The sequence below is a fragment of the Castanea sativa genome, chromosome 10 (assembly GCF_040712315.1).
Source record: "Castanea sativa cultivar Marrone di Chiusa Pesio chromosome 10, ASM4071231v1".
NCBI lineage: Eukaryota > Viridiplantae > Streptophyta > Magnoliopsida > Fagales > Fagaceae > Castanea > Castanea sativa.
The window spans coordinates 3,950,585-3,965,948 of record NC_134022.1 but is presented as its reverse complement, the minus strand read 5'-3'; positions in this window follow the sequence as shown (position 1 = coordinate 3,965,948).

The following is a 15,364-nucleotide window of genomic DNA, read 5'->3' as shown; positions in this document are numbered from 1 at the left end:
TTTTTATAGAAATTTTTTATTCTGCTTAGTAAAGCCTTAAATACTAGCCACTTGCAGTCAATTAAACGAATCATGTTTTGCCATTTTGATATGTTTTTTAATTTGGCTCAAAAGAACAGAAAAGAGAAAAAAAATCCAATCAATAACTTTCTGCTTTTTGTGGCATAATTTCATGTGTTGACCTTTTGGAATTAAATATTGTCTTTGAAGCCTTTTGTTTCCAAATTATATATATATATATATATATATATATATATTTGTTACAATCGATTTAAAGACATAAATTCCAAACAATTCATTATGTGTTAATTCAAATAGGTTTTTACATGTATTTTAATCACATAATCAATTAAATTATTTAAACAAGTTATATTAGTATTAAATAAGTCATGAAAAATATATGTGTGCATAATCGGTCATTTGAATGTCACATAGTGGATTGAAGTGCAAGAATTTCCCTCCAAACCAATTTGAAGGATAATTATTTCAATTTCCCCCATTTTATGTCCTGCTTAAATCATTCTAAATTTTTTTATCATTAATGTAGGCTAATCTATCACACCTAGATTGCATGGAGAGTGAGAATGTAATAGCTTCCCTTAGTTTGTTTTTGTGTTCTTCTGCATCAGTCATTAAACTCTTGACCCTTACTTTGTTTATTTATGGTCTGTTTAAATTGAGAGGGAAGGAGGGGAGTAAAATAGAATAGAGTAGAACTGGCCTAAAATTAGTTTATTTTAAGTCAACTCTACTCTACTCTTCTTCGCTCTGCTTCCCTCCCCTTTAATTCAAACAAATCCTTGGTTTCGTTCTATTGAGTGTGCGTTTAGATACCGTTTACTTTGCTGAAAACTGAAAATAATAAAAAATTATTGTTCAGTTACTGTTCACTTTTAAAATTACTGTTCATAAGCATAGATACACTATTCATGTCTTATGAACAATGCACCAGGGAATAAAATTAAAAAAAAAAAAAAAAAAGCAGCCAAGAACACGTCTGCGTGAAAACGTAGACGCAAGCCAAACAAAGCTTGAGTATATTAGTTTTTCTTGAAGAAAAAATATTTACTACGAAGCTTCACTTAGGTGAGCTATGTGAGAAGGCTTTTTATCCCTTCTCAATGTTTGTTGTAAGAGCTTATTTTCTAGAGACACCAAAAAAATCCATAACAAATTTTCTCCCTTCACAATTCAGCTCACCTGGGTCCCACCACAACATAACAAAAGGACATTTTTTCTCAGTGAATCTATATTTTCTCTAAACTTTTTGTTATTTTAAATATTTCTAAAAATTAGAAATGGTGCAATAAAAGTTTTACATTACTTTAACACTTAGGGTCCGTTTGTTTCGACAGTAAATCACTTCCGGAAAATATTTTCAGCATTTGTGGGTGTTTGGCAACACCTGAAAATTTGGTCAAACGGAAAATGAAATCAGTTGACCGTAAAATCAACCCTCCCCACCCGTAAAATGAATTCCATGTCTATTTTACCTTCAAATTGGAATTTTCCAGAAAATTGAGAGACAGAGCACAAAGAGAGAGAGACAGAGCACGAAGAGAGAGTAGAGAGAGCGAGTCGCGACTTCATAGCACGTCGAACCCAGTCCCGGCGAGATCGAGGCGCGATCTCGCGCGGTCGAGCTCGCGCCGGGCGAGATCGACGTGCGATCTCGCGCCGTCGAGCTCGCGCCGGGCGAGATCGACGTAGCGATCTCGCGCCGTCGAGCTCGCGCCGGGCGAGATCGACGTAGCGATCTCGCGCCGTCGAGCTCGCGCCGGGCGAGATCGAGGCGCGATGCGCGAGATCGACGGCGCGAGATCGACGGCGCGAGATCGCGCCTCGATCTCGCCCAGATCGCGCCTCGATCTCGCCCTGCGCGAGCTCGACGGCGCGATCTCGCGCCGTCGAGCTCGCGCCGGGCGAGATCGACGAGCGTGATCGCGCCGGCGAGACACCCTCCCCACCGATCTCACTCTTCCTCCTCCCTGTCTCACCTCCCTCTCTCAGTTTAATTTGATTTGGCCGGTGATTTCTTCTTTTGTTTGTGTAGAAGTTGATAGATTTTAACGTTTTATTATAAAATTTGTTTGGAATTTGAGAAAATAGTTGAGAAAATGTGAAAAATCAGTAAAAAATTTGCATTTTCAGAATGTTACCAAACACTTGAAAATATTTTCCAAAGTTTTTTTTAAAATGCCACCAAACATCTAAAAATATTTTCCTTTCCCGAAAATATTCTCTTTTCCTGAAAACATTTTCCAGAATTACTTTACTGCCGAAACAAACGCACCCTTAACTACAAATTAAACACACACACACACACACACACATATATATATATATATAAAACAAAAGGTTGAGAGCATGAGTATAAGAGCAATAATTTTTTAAATTACTAATAATAGAGGCATGAAAATGAACTTCACTTATTCACACGTATAAGTGATGTTGTTTCTAAACAATAGTTAGGTTTTAGATTTGTTCATCAAAAAGTTAGGTTTTAGACTCATGTAAATGTTCATCAAACTAGAGTCTACCACAAGGCCATAATCGAGCTAACAATGTTAATTTTTAGTGTGAATAAGATATATTTTGATGTGTATGTTCCGATATCAATAGAATATTTCAATGTCTATACCGTTTATGACATTGGGGAATAAGATCTTTGGTTTAAGTTTAGGTCACCATTGACTTCTTGAAGTTTTGAAACAAACATTACAAACAAAAATTTTTAAATTGAAAGATACACGTTTGTATATGCATGATACAAGCAATCTTAAATTGAATGAGTCATCACACACACACACACACAATGTAGGTTGTAATATATGGGTAATCTTATTGTGGGGGGTAAAAACTCTTGAATAAACATTTGGACTTTGAGCCTAATTGGCTGGTATCAGTTTGTTTTGATCAGGGTCTCTAGACCCACAAGTCAGTCTGTACTGTAAAGGTCCGAGGAATTGTCCGAGGAGGAATGTCTCCTCGAAAATGACCCTGGGACTTACTAAAGGGGTTAGGGACAAGCTTTTCGAAAAATTGATGGGTAAGAGGGTGATCCAAGCACCCTTTAGAAGCAAGGATGTGTGAGAAATATTTGAGGAAAAAGCTGCTACCACCACATTAAAGACCCTGCATCTACCTCTCTGACTGCATTAATAGGGAAATGACCTCTGAACAGTAGAATTGAGCATTTCTGCTATTGTTTAAAGACTTCAAGGAGGTGGCGGATGGGACAAGTATCCAAGGAAAAGATTTGTACGACACGTGGATAAACTAGTGAAGAAGAAGTATATAAGGAGAAGAGAGAGGAAAGAGAGGGGGATCTGCACCTTCTGCTGAGAAAAATAGGAATTAAGGATTGTAAACTTTGGCATAGAAAGAGAATATTTATACAACTCGTCCTCGGCTTACGTCCGAAGAGGTCTTTTTGTCATATTCGTTTATCATTTGCACAGATAGTGGCACTCTAGCCTGTTAATTAGACTTCCAACATCCCGAACCTAGATTTCAAATCCATACTCTACAAATTTTATTGCATAAGGCTCATTGGGCCTGAGCCCAACACTTGTTTTTGAATCTGGGTATAATTGTGCGCTTACACTTATATCATAAGTAAAAGAATGAAAAGAAACTAAAATGAGAAAATTAAACCAAGTTTTAGTGGCTCGTTCAAGCAAGCTCAGGACCCCTCAAGTGAAGTCATAATGAAAAATGAGTTCGAATTAGAATTATTTTTTGACAATTAACAAGGAAATCCAAGCAATTCCTCTAAATTGCTATTTGTAGGATTCATAGGCTTTATTGTTTTCTAGACTTCGGAGATGATATGCTAGTAATATATTAACAAACTCTTTTAGAGTGGGAGCAAATATCATCTTAAAGATAGTGAATTAACGCACATTAAAAGCAAATATTCTGTTTGATTACATTTCTCACTTATTATCCCATTTTCCTAATAGGCAGTGGGATGAGTTTCTCAACTTGTTTCAATCCTTATATGTCATGTTTTAGGGATTTTTTAAAATGATTTGGAATGAGGTTTAGATTAAAATTTTAAATGGGTTTGATCGATATAGGTTTAGGTTTTAGTCTTTTAGATCTTGAGTAATTGAACCTGATGAGTTAATTATGAATGTTATTTATTAAATATTCTCTTTTTTTAAATATTTATTAAATATTCCTAGTATTATAGTAAAGAATATAAAAGTCCAAGTTTGAGAAAAAAATCCTAAACTTTATATATATATATATATATATATATATATATATATATATATATATTATTGGATTTACCTTTGGAAAGATATTCTTTCCTAAATCCAGCCTATTGTCATTCCTATATTTGGCGTTTTAGGTGTTCAAAGATCATCCCTGCTTTTAATATGATAATAATAAATACTACAAAAAGCAAATAATAAAAAAGTGTGAAGAAAAAGGGGGAAAAGGTAAAGATAAAGTATATGTATGTAATCTCTGCCACAATATTCATGTCCACCACTATCTTCATTAGTAATATCATCATTACCTATTATTGCAAGTCGCATCTTACAACATTTTTTTTGAAGTAAACACGATAGTTTAAGCAATTGAAGTTTTTATTCTTATATTCTCAATAATAATTTTTTTTTCTTGGCGATCAAACAATATTAGATGGTAAAAAAAAAAAAAAAAGGAAAGAAAGAAAGAATAGGATCATTATAATTTTAATACTGCATGGCCTAACAATAACATGATTTTTTTTTTTGGTTAATGATCTTGTCATCTTGATAAGGTAAGGCCTGCCATATATGTTTTGGCTGCACAATTGCAATCCAAATTGAATCCTATGATTGGAAGTGTGCAAATATGCGCCATAAACTAATTAAAGTTGCTGTGAGTTGTAAAACTTGTGCTAAGCATAAATTGGTGTCATATAAGGATATTTTTGTTTAATCACATAGTATATATCATATAATTATTAATTATACTTTCTTTCTATAATTAAATTTTAAAAAAATGAGCTCACATGTATGTGATCATTGTTTCCACCTACTTACACTTTATTATGTAGGTGAACGGTGGCCGTAGCTATAACGGTTCTAACTTCTAAGGTAGCAAAATTCTTTGTCGAGTAAATTTTGACCCGCATGAAAAACGCAACGATCTGACTACTGTCTTGGAGAGAGAATTGGTGAAATAAATTGTGAAGATGTGGACTACTTGCACCTAGACAGAAAAATCTTATGAAGTTTCACTGTTCTCTAGGATCGGTTTTGAGTTTTTCTTGCGCAGCTTAGGTGGAGGGCGAAGAAGGCCCGTTCCGAAGGCCCGAGCCATATGATTTGCTACTTGAACTAGCCACTGTCTTGGAGAGAGAATCGGTGAAATAAATTGTGAAGATGTGGACTACTTGCACCTAGACAAAAAAATCTTATTGAAGTTTCACTATTTTCTAGGATTGGTTTTGAGTTTTTCTTGCGCAACTTAGGTGGAGGGTGAAGAAGGCCCGTTCCGGAAGCCCGAGCCATATGATGTGGGACTGTTTGTTGCTACTCGAACTTAATTATAATTTTTAAACTTTGCAAATATAACGGATCATAAGAATTTCCTACCATTAAGCCATATTTTTAAGTGATTATGATTACATATAATATAATCACTCAATAATTAAACTGATGGAGATGGTGGGTGGGGCGAATATGGTGAGCTGAGGGGGTGTCGTTTACTGAGTTTACAAAGTGAGTTGGGAAGCTGCCACGTAGCTCGCACTCCCAGTTTGTAGTGGAGAATTTTTGGCTTCTCTTTAATCTTTTTATAAAAATATTAAAATGTATGATCTACGATTACGTTTAGAAACGTGATCTTCCCCAAATCATTTGGCATTGGTGGAGGGCCAATTACAGGTCCTACTATCCACTTAAAATCATTATCTACTAGCCCCACCTTCCCACCTCCCCATTAATTTTTATTTTATATTTTAAATTTTTTTTCCCCTCTATGTGTCCAACTCCATTCTCCAATTAATGTTTTTGTCTAATTAATAATGCTTTCCTCCTAAGTCCTGTCCTTTTACAACTTTTTATTGTCTAATCTTCTTTTTGGGTCTCATATTTGGAGTATATATAAGCTTTCCACCTCACGTATTAACGCATAAAAGACACGTGTTAATGAATAATAAATGCTCAGTTATAAATTTTAGTGTACATTTTTCAAAAAATTAAATGTATGTATCAATAATTCATTAAATTCATTGTTATTATTATTATTTTTTGAATATGGGCAAATGTACATTTAGGACATTCTTTAAAAATACCCTTTTTTTTTCTTAATTTCTTCTAATAATTGATTGCTACTTTAACAACCTTATAATTGCCTCTTGACCACCCTCCTAAGTTCTTGATCTATGGCTAAACGCAAATTTTGATCAATCACTTTCTCTTTCGGCCGAGACCAATTATAACACAACACCTTCACCTTCCAATTAGAAATTTGATTTTGAAACTAAGCAATAATTCTTAGTTGATTGGTGGTAAACATGCATATGCATACCACGATCTTTCAATCTTTTTTATTTTTAGAGAGAGTTTCAACCTATGGCGTCTTCTCCTGATAATAACTCTTTATCATCAGATCAAGACACCAATTAGTTTTTAGTGTAGGCGGAGATTGAACCCCAAGACTCTTATTCAACTATCAGAAACTTTACCAGTTGAGCTAGTTAGAACCCACCACGATCTTTCAATCTTAGAGATTATAATTCAGCTTTGTTTGGTCTTTTTTCTCCAATCCCACATTTTAATATCTCTACTAAATATCAATAAACCTTGGTCCTACTTCGTACATCATGCGTATTACGGTGGGTTGTGGGGTCTAATATTAATCATTTGGCATGATTCACATTCCTAAGGTGCATTTTACTGTGCTCTACTACTAGCTATAGCTAGCTCTACCCACCTGCATATATATTGCTAATTTTAATTTCTATATTTTTATTTTCACTTCATCTTAAAGAAAATTATATCACAAAGTAGATCAATACAACTTCTTCTTTTTAATTTTGGCACGAGAAAAGCACAAGATCATAAACATATAATCTTTGGATTTGATAGGTAGCTAGATATATAAATAGTTACAGTGACAAGCAAATTTTGTACTTTTGGGTGCGCCGAATAGTGCCAAGCTTATGATTGTAACGTACTCAACAGGCCATTAACACAATGTCTCAAATAAAGAAATTGAGATGAGGTCATATTTCATCTCAATGTCTATACCTTTGGGTGGGAATACTTTGTGTTTATCATTCTAAGTTGAGGGGACATAATAAAAAAATTATCTCCTCGCAAGCGATCTCGAAGCCTAATTTATTATTAGGTATCAAGAGGTCTATCTCAGTGTAAAGACAAGTGTATAAATTAAAAATATGATTGCTTTCTATCTTCTAATTGTATCTTTTGAATGCTGTAAAAAAAATTGAGTTTTGTACATTAAATATAACCGTTGTTATTTTATATATGTACTTAGACCAACTTGGTTTTGTAGGAATTTTTAAATTGCAAATTGTCCTTGTTGGTTTTATATATCTAAGTTCTGCTAATGTGATAAGGCTTCAGTGGTAGTCCGGTATAATAGGTCCCAACTCAGTATATCACTTAAATTAAGGAATGGAAATGAGAGGGAAGAGCAAAACCTAATGTTTTGTCAGTAGTGCTTCTTGCTTACGTGAGAATGAGAATGGGATTATGCATGCGCGTGCTTTCAAAGAGTACAAAATATTAATACTTTTTATAGATAACTAGATAGAGATTTTCAAAAGCCACATAATGATTCCAATTATCATTTTCTCTTCCCACTTACAACAACCTAAGATCTGCATTCAGCCATTCACTACTATTATTGCATTTGCTTTTCATTTTCACTCATTCTCACTCTCACAGACACACACGTACACACACATTTTGGAATTTATTGGAATGGAAAAACAAAGAAGCCCTATCAACATCTATCATTGCCACCAGCAGCCAAGATCCCTAGATTTATGCATTTTCAATACCTCCTTGACCCCATTAAAAAAGTTTTTATCCCCCCCCCCCCCCCCCATTAAGAAAGTTTTTATCCCCATGTCTGACTTCTTTGTCCTGATCCCTGGTCTAATGAACAAGAATTCGGGGGGCGGGCCCCCCCCCCCCCCCCCTTAGCCCATATATTTTTGTTGTTATTGTTTTGTTTTTTTGTTTTTTTTGTTTTTTTTTTTGTATCTAAATGTCGAGCACAAGTTAAGAGATCAATCAGTTTTTGGTGTAGGTGAGATTCAAACCTCATCTCTCTTATTCTAAGACAATAGACGTTATCAATTAAGCTAACTAGAAATAATATTAAAATCTACTGCTAAAACTTAGAAAAACAGAAGAGTCCATTTTTTAGGAAAAAAAAAAATATTAGAAAGCCAAATTAACATACATCAAACTATTTATTGCTACATTGCTTGATTTGTATAGATGCAACTAAAAACACATTACATCACATTTAGAGGCTTCCTTTTTAATATCCTATGCATTAAATATTAAGTTTAGTTTTGAGGAGGAAATTAAAAAGATACTTTTGGGCTCTCATTCAAAAAACAATAGGTTGGGGAGCCTATTAGCTTAGAACATATTAGGCCCAAATTCCAACATGCTTGTTTGAAAGGGAAGCGGAACTCAATGCGATTTTTACTCTAATCTCACACCTTAATAAGAGAGAACTCTTTGTTCTGACTAATAGCTCTTTCAGTGAAAGATGAAAGTGATGTAAAACAGACTGCTATGGCCTTTCTAGACTCTCAAACGTGTCTGAAATTGCTCAAGGCAAAAAGGCGCTAGTAAAAATCATTTGGGCTATGAAGTCTGAATCTCATGAAATTTGACAAGCTAAAGGGATACGGTCTTTTGACCAATAGTCTTCGTTTTGCCACGAGAGACCCCTTGATTTTGGTGAATTCCTTTGTTTAGCCCCTGAAAACCCTGATTTTATTATTTTTAGTAATTTTTGTTTCCTTAATTACTTTTTTGCTCAAAAGTCAAAACAAGGTCGCACTTGTTTTGAGACAACCCTTAGAGTCAATAGTTTATAATTTTGCATTTAGCTCAATTTTACCATTTGTGGTAAAATTCTGTATTTTGCCACCTAATCTCGTAATTAGTACAAATTAGGGTTTCAGACGTTTCCTTATCGTGCTAGAGTTTTACTTTCTCAGTATGTATATGTTTTATAGCCTCCAAAGGCAAGACAATTGATTATTACTAAAATATAAACGTTTTGTCAATTTCTTTCTTTGGTGGATTCTAGTTTATCACCTTATGAATTCAAGGAACCCTTCATAGATTCGATGTTTACTATCAGAAGCTAATAGTTTACTTTCTATTCGATCAAGAGAGCATCGTGTATGCTTTCTTCTGACTTCCGTGACATCAGAAAGGTCCCAACAACCTTTTCTAGGCCATATAGGTTAGCCAAATAGTCTTCCTCAAGATTGCGTAGCTTGGGGTTTGCCCTTGTCAAACTAATGGGCTAGTGTAAGATTTCGTACAAAGTTCAAGCACTCCTTCCCTCCTATTATCTCTGCATTTATTAGTGTCAACTATAATGAATCGCATTAGATTTGTGAATTGGGTAGGGAGAAAGGCATCGTCCTTTCTCTTGGAGCTCCCTAACAAGGCGTGAGGATGATTAACTAACTTGTTAGACTGTTGTGCTACTCTACCTCAAAACTAATTGGTAATGAACAAAACAAACTCAAGTCTTTTATGGCATTTGGCGTCGTGCCCTACGGACCTATTTTTAGATAATGGTCGTAGAGAATCAAATTGTATTTTTAGAGTGGTTGTAGTATTACTTTCAATTTCTTTTTCAATACTTAAATACTTATCTTTCCTTGAGTCTCATTTCAACATTTTCGAATTCTATTTTATACTCTCTTTAATTTAGTATTAATATTTGTAGACTTCACGCATCTATTCCAGCCAATGAAATGAATAAAAGCTTTTCATATATAATTTCTTTTTTTATACCAAAAATGAAGAATGTAGTCAAAATAAATGATGTAATTATAAAGATAAAATTGAATAAGGAAAATAAAATCTAATATGAATTATGGGAAAATGGTATTCACAAAACGTCACCTCCATCTTTTTTTTACATCATATTTATACGGGCAATTATTGGGTATTCCTGGAGTACCATAAATGCGTACTCCCTCCTCTTACATATAATTATGGGTTCTACTAACTAAATTTATGGTGAAACCCATAATTCATATGAGAGGAGAGAGTACACATTTATGGTGCTCCTGGAGTATTCAATAATTTTCGTATTTATACTTATTATCAAAATCAACAAAGAAGATTTGATATTGAAGCCAACACTTTACTTAATTATAACCATGATTATTTGATTTCCCATAAAAATTTGTCCACGCTGGTATAATATAAAACATGGACATGCTCACATGCACTTGAATAATTATACATGGTGTGTAGGGAGTATAATCGTCGTTTTTTGTGTAGTAGTAATAATTTTCATAGATTGACTAGTTGAAGTGGGTGCGTGGGAGGAGTACAAATTAATGGATGCAAAAGAATGCAGATAAGAGAGAGACACACGCATGGTTTTATGGGTTCTGCTGTCTACAAAATCTTAATAAATTGACTAAGTAACTCACTGAGTTAATTTGCATTGAATTTGCACACATTTCATTCTCTTCATCAAGTCCACATCATCCCACTTTAAAATGACTGCCCTCTCTCTCTCTCTCTCTCTCTCTGAACTCTTGGAATGGTGGCAGCCAGGGACATCATTTGGAATCTGTGAAAATATAATGTGTATCACACTAACGAGACTAACTACTATGTACTGCTATACCTATATATTCTTAGGGATTGGAAGAGAGCATTCATTTTGATTTCCACCCATATATATGTGTGTGTATAGGCCAGAATCTAGCTAGCTCTTATTCCAAGCCTTTCTTGTCTAAGAAAATTGCACTGAAAAAAGAATGCGGTGTAAGTAAATTACCAATCACTTTTAGCAGGACCTTTTCCATCATTTTCTACTGAATGTTCTTTCTCATGTGCTCATAATAAAGACAGCATCTAACACCAACTTGTCCTCCTCATATGCTCATAAAGACCAATATATATGCTCATGAAGAGACATTGTATGTAGCGTTGTTTGTGACCCAGAATCTGATATTGCGGAGATTTTTCAAACAAAACACAAGGATGACACGCATGCTGATCAGATTCTGGTTTGCACACATCGAATGAGTGATTGTGTATAGATTTGAATCAGCGATCTTAGACATCTTGTCGAATTATGTGGGTCTAGAAGGTAAAAAATTCATTTGAAAGATCGAGCACCCACATAAAATCATCATGAGAACCAAAATATATCCTTTCAAAATATATCCTTTTGTTTCAACTTTGTCATCTATTATTTCTTCTTTACAAGCATGCGACTTTACATTACATATGCCACAATCAACGTTAATTATAGACTTAATACCTTTTCTTGTCATCATTGTTGATTAATTCCTATTAACTTCTTGGAAAAGTCCACTGTCAGAGCTTTCTTTTGCATGAGTTTCCCTCAGCTCTCCTCTATTATGGATTTATGATTTATCAATTCAAGGTTTTGTACATGCATTTTACCAACATTTATAAGAGTTCTACAAGTGGATATCATGTTTTTCGATTACAAAAATTCAAATCAAAACTCCATTTTTATTATGGGCTTGTGTAAAAGATCACAAACAAACATTCAATAGGAGCTGATATATACAGAGAGAGAAATGATATGTTCACAACATTTTCACAACATTTTTGCAACAAATCTTAAATGACTGGTTGTTATTGTGGGGACAAAAAAGTAATCTTAGTGTTAGGTTCAAACTTGAACCAATAACAATTAACCACCTATGATTTGTTGTGAAAATGTTGTGGACGTAGCATCTCTCATATATATATTACCACAACTAAGATGAAATCACAATATTTTGAAAGAGAGAATACAAAGTGTTTACACACTCATAGAACACTCACAAATGAATAATAAAATCACTCTAGAAGTACCGCAAACTACTTCAATAGCATCAAGAAGGCTTAATACGTCCAACTGTGCTCTCTCACTTGAACAATAGACAAACACTCAAATTACGATTCAAAGAAACTCACTCCATATTCTTTTAAGAGTTTTTGTTTTCCTCCTAGGAGAAAACCTTTAAGCCAAAGCCACCAAATCTTTTCTTTTTCATAAAACTTCATTATGTATTTGTTAGTGGACATAATATATCTTTTTATATATATATATATAAAAGAAGATACCAATTTACTTCTTTAATAAGGAATAATTTCCTTCTACCCTACCGAAAAATGCAAACAAAGTCAAATTAAGATTAAAAATTACTAGAAATATAAAATATTTTACAATATTTATTAGGTACAAATTGTTAATGTAGTGAATAATTATTGGTAAGTGAAAAAGTGATATTAATAGTGGGTCTAAATGAAAACTAGTAAGTTAACCACATCAAGTTTATAAAAATATTATAAAATAATTTGTAACTATAAAATTAAAAAAATGAGACAATTTCTAACAAATCTCCCCATTGCTTCAAATTCTACCAAACAATCTTCATTTTCTTTTTTGTAAATATTCCATGTCAATACAAAAATTAATAATAAAAAATTAAACCAAACTCCATAACAGTTACAACCTCACCTAAACTATAAGATGTTTCCCGGGTACCATTATTAAAATATTAGCTTATTTGTCAAATATGTAAATATGTTGCCTTTTAAAAAAAAATTGGTATTAATCAACTTTGTAACATTTATTTATTTATTATTATAATATATATATATATATATATATATATATATATATATATATATATATATATATATATATATATATATTAAGGACAACATGAAATGAAGTGGCTCTACCATATATGACATAGTTCAGGAAGTAAATATGTTAAATGATGGAGTAAAAGAAAATGTAATTATTGTTAGTTAGCAAAGCAATACATTGGCTCATCAATCATCATCTTTGTCAAAGGAAAGTGGTTTTCCAAACTCATCTCCACAAGACGCATCATATCGATGTAACCCCATAAAAATTTTTAACTCCAAAGTCCAGGCTTCCACTCCATGAAAAATATATGCGTGCAACTTAACACTTACAACAGATGAATCTCACATGTGCACTTCAAGATTAAATCAAGGGGTGCCATAGTGGAAACCATGAAATTATGTTCTTGTCCTCAACTTTCAACAATTTTCTTGAGACATATATATAAGTCGAACAAAAGTCAAGAGACTACACACTAACTATTAAGATTTCCTGCATTTCAAATGACATAAGCATGTTTGGTATATTGAATGCAGATTAAGTTAGAAATAGTAATATGTGTTGTTACTTGTTAGTAATAAATAATAAAGGAACTATTCTTATTCATGCACATATATATTTGATTGTAAACTTAGAATAAAATCCTGCATTTATATTTCACAAATTGTATTTATAAAATATCTTACTTATGAAATTATATTTACACTCATTGTAGGACTAGATTGTCCTAAAAATTAAATATTTTTGAAGTTAACATCATCACTAATTTTTCAAATCAATAAACATAAAAAGAAAAAAAATCATATCCCAATTGCATAACAACACACACAACCAATGACAATAAACTCATAAACTTTAGTTTTCACTTTCAAAAAACGAGAAGAATTTCATTTCATTTAACCCAGATGTAGCTTGCTTCTTTTTGGGTATGAAGTAGTGTCAAAGTAAAATATCTAACAAGCATTAACTTTCCCTAAAAGATGAGGTGATTCAGCCAAACCTTCTATCATGGATATCTTGTTAGAGCATTCACACCTGAAAAATGAGGTGATTCAGCCACACCTTCTAACATGGATATCTTGTTAGAGCATTCACATTAGTCACTAATGTGAATGTTCTTACGAGTTCACTCTAATCACTTGTTTGCCTTTGGCATCACCCTCTTTATGGTTAAGATAACAACTTCGGGGTAGGACCTAGGGATAGGAATCCTCCTTGAAGTCTTAAGTTGCATACCTTGATAATCTTTACAGCATTCTTGACTAAAGGGGTATAGTGTCAATTTCATTTCTATATTTTGATAATTCAATATTGAGAGAGAGAGAGAGAGAGAGAGAGAGAGAGAGAGAGAGAGAGAGAGAGAGAGAGAGAGAGAGAGAGAGAGAGAGAGGGATTTTAACTCTGAATATCTTTGTTATAATTACCTTGAAGTGTCAGCTAGGGTTGATTTGATTGGAGGGGTGAAAAAGTGGGAGGATAGAAAATGGTGGAAGGATGGAAAAAAGAGAGAGGATAGTAAAGATTTTAATTTCCCTCATTTTTGTTTGGTTAGGAGTAAAAAAATGGAGGGATAAAAAAAGTGAGTTTGTATAAATTGGCTCATATACCATTGTTAAAAAATGATGCCTAATTAAAACAAAAAAGTGACAATAAACAAAAAAAAATACAATCACCCAAATTTATTAAAAAATAAAAACATGTCCAAAAAAAAATCATTTCTAAAAAAAAATGGAATGAGAAAAAAAGAAACACTTAACAAGGGTACTGAAGCCAAGGAAAGCAAAAGTTAATCGCTTATTAAAATTGGAATTGAAAAAATAAAAAATAAAAAATCGTACTGAAGCCATGTGCAACTTGCACATGGTAAATTTTGTCCTTCAGCCATTAGATTTTCCCTCACCAAGTTTCATCCCCATTTTAGGGGGGGGGGGGGGGGAGAATTTTGTGGGCCTAGGTGGGCTCTACCATCATTTTCCCTTCTCTCCCTCTCAACCAAACACCCTTCAAAAAGTTTTCATACCTCATTTTTTTTTTTTTTTTTTTCTATCCTCCTTAAAATCTACTCTACCAAACACACCCTTAAGTTACAAGGCTCTTTAAGATAGAATAATACTAGAAATATAAACTATTTTACAATATTTATTAGGTACAAATTGCTAATACAGTGAATGATTATTGGTAAGTGAAAAAGTGATATTAATGGTGGGCTTATATGAGAACCAGTAAGTTAACCACATCAACAGTTTATAAAAATATTATAAAATAGTTTGTGACTATAGCATTAAAAAATTGAGACAATTTCTAACAAATCTCCACACTGCTTCAAATTCTACCAAACAATCTTCATTTTTTTTGTGTAAATATTCCATGTTAATCCAAAAATTAATAATAAAAAATTGAACCAAACTCCATAACAGTTACAACCTCACCTAAACTATAAGATGTTTCCCGGGTACCATTATTAAAATATTAGCTTATTTGTCAAATATGT